Source organism: Petaurus breviceps, unplaced genomic scaffold, assembly GCF_028583685.1.
Source record: "Petaurus breviceps papuanus isolate PSGF00001 unplaced genomic scaffold, PetGlider_PUasm1.0 90808, whole genome shotgun sequence".
Taxonomy (NCBI): Eukaryota; Metazoa; Chordata; class Mammalia; order Diprotodontia; family Petauridae; genus Petaurus; species Petaurus breviceps.
This window is the reverse complement of record NW_027187349.1, coordinates 11,927,611-11,930,448: the sequence shown is the minus strand read 5'-3', so window position 1 is coordinate 11,930,448 and position 2,838 is coordinate 11,927,611. Positions and strand designations below refer to the sequence as shown.

The window sequence follows — 2,838 nt, the reverse complement described above, 5'->3', positions numbered from 1 at the left end:
GTTCGTTCCTGCCCTCAAGGAGCTCACACTCTAAAGAGGGGAGAGAACACAAAAGAAGCGTGAAAGGCAAAGGCTCAGAGCCTGTGATGATAAAGTCCAGGGGAGCAGCACGAAAAGAGAAATTCCCCGGGGCGTCCTCCTTAAGGGGAGCATCTGGAAAGAGCTCACCACTGTCCGCCCCCACCCTCTCAAGGAGAAAAAGAGAAGAGCCCCATGGGTTCTAGAGAGGTGTGAATTCTGGGGCTAACATGACCTTTTAGCATGGGATTACTAATGAAATCCAGGAATTCAGCCAGAATTCTCAAGTCTTTCAAAATTGTTTTTTCTTTATTATTGGTGTGTAAGTTGCTCTCCTGGTTCTGCTCATTTCACTGTATCAGTTCATGCAGGTCTTCCTAGTTTTCTCTGAAACGATTTCCTTTTTTTTTTAATATAAATTTATTTATTTATTTTTTAGTTTTCAACATTCATTTCCACAAGATTTTGAGTTACAAATTTTCTCCCAGTCTCTCCCCTACCCCCCACCCCAAGATAGCAAGCAGACTGAGTACCCCTGCACCTAATCTGTTCTCTCATATCCTCCTCCATCTCCCCCCTTACTTTCTTGTAGGGCAAGATGGTTTTCTATACCCCATTGCCTATATGTCTTATTTCCCAGTTGCATGTAAAAAACAATTTTTAACATTTGAAACTATTTCTGATGGTACGGTGTATACACCATAATTTCCATAATTTGTTTAGCCTTTCCCCAATCGATGGGTACTTCCTTTAGTTTTCAGGGGGCTTTTGAGCTGCTATATTTTTTGTAAAATGGGTTCTTTTCCTCTTCTTTTATCTCTTTAAATATAGGCCTGGCAGTTTGAATCACGGTGCGCCAGAGCAGTAGCCGCTGGGATCTCTGCCCGGGTGTTTCTTGGTCCATTCTCTGCCGTGAGAGCTTCACACACAACGCAAAATGGCTGGCGGGAAGGCTGGGAAAGACTCCGGAAAGGCGAAGACAAAGGCGGTTTCCCGCTCGCAGAGGGCCGGCTTGCAGTTCCCAGTGGGCCGCATTCACAGGCATCTGAAGTCTCGGACAACGAGCCACGGACGCGTGGGAGCCACCGCCGCCGCGTACAGCGCAGCCATCCTGGATTATCTAACTGCAGAGGTTCTTGAGCTGGCAGGAAATGCATCAAAAGACTTAAAGGTGAAGTGCATCACTCCTCGCCACTTGCAGCTCGCCATCCGTGGGGACGAAGAATTGGACTCTCTTATTAAGGCAACAATTGCTGGTGATGGTGTTATTCAACACATCCATAAATCTCTGATTGGAAAGAAAGGACAACAGAAGACTGTTTAAAGGATGCCTGGATTCCATGTTATCTCAGGACTCTAAATACTCTTAACAACTGTCCAGTGTTGGTGATTTCCAGTGGACTGTATCTCTGTGAAAACCACAATTTTGCCTTTTTGTAATTCTATTTTGATTAAGTTGGAAGCTTACTTAGCTTTCCAGCCAACCAAATTTCTGCATTGAAGTCTTAACCATATTTAAGTGTTACTGTGGCTTCAAAGAAGCTATTGATTCTGAAGTAGTGGGTTTTGATTGAATTGACTGTTTTTAAAAATCTGTTTGGATATTAATTGTGATGCAGAAGTTATAGTAACAAACATTTGGTTTTGTACAGACTTTTATTTCCACTCTGGTGGATAAGTTCAATAAAGGTCATATCCAAAACAAAAAAATAAAATAAAATAAGATAAAGTATAGGCCTACTAATGAAATTGTTGCCTCAAAAGGCACATATAGTTTAATAACTTTGGGGCCTACTTCCAAGTTTCTTAACAGATAGGTGGGATCAATTCACAACTCTGCCAACAATGACCATAAATTCAAAGACAGAGTTGACATTTGCCTCCAGGATTCCCATTTTTTATTCTTTATCAATAGGTTCCTTATTATTTGTCAGATTTAGGTCTAGAACAAAAGTCTCCTAGGGGTTTCCTTTATATATTAAAAACCATCATTAAAGAATTTATCAGCTTCTCTCTCTCTTTTTTTCTGCAGCAAAAGTTCTAGCAGATATCCTGGAAAGTATATCTATCCTCATTTCCCAATCTAATTTATCCTATACACTGCTGCAAAGTAATTTTCTTGAAAGCAGGGATCATGACCCCTACTCACACAACTCAACTGGATTAGTATTCCCTCTAGGATAAAGTATACACTCCTCTGTTTGGTTTTCTAAAGCATTATACAACCTGGCGCCAATCTATCTTTCCAGTCTATTGGACATTACTCCCATGAAACTGGCCTTCTCTGTTCCTCACACAGGACAGTCCCCCTCCTGTCTCTTTGACTTCACACTAGCCACCTTGCCTGCCTAGAATGCCTTCCCTTCTTACCTCTACTTCAGAGGCCTCTTCCATTTTTTTTTTTTGTAGTCTTTTTTGGAGGGGGGAAGGCAGGGCAGTTGGGGTTAAGTGACTTGCCCAAGGTCACACAGCTAGTAAGTGTTAAGTGTCTGAGGTCACATTTGAACTCAGGTTCTCCTGACTCCAGGGCCCATGCTCTCTCTATTCACTGTGCCACCTAGCTGCGCCTGAGTCCTCTTTAAGATGCAGCTCAAGTGCCATATTCTCCATGGAGTCTTTCTTGATCTCCTTCCCCACCCCCACCCTGCAACAATTTAGTTCCTTCCCTTCAAAACTAAGAGCAAGCAACAACCTCTGTGAGTAGCAATAATAGGAGCTGCCCCACTGGGGACACAACTGGAACTGGCCAGTAAGGTTACAGAGTTTTCTTTTTTTCTTTCTTTCTTTCTTTCTTTCTTTCTTTCTTTCTTTCTTTCTTTC

At 42.3% G+C, this 2,838-nt stretch overlaps 1 pseudogene; it reads left to right on the top strand.

Annotated features, from left to right (window-relative positions):
* Positions 1-894: 894 nt before the first annotated feature.
* Positions 895-1,747, top strand: LOC138147818 (histone H2A.Z pseudogene; annotated as a pseudogene).
* Positions 1,748-2,838: the final 1,091 nt, after the last annotated feature.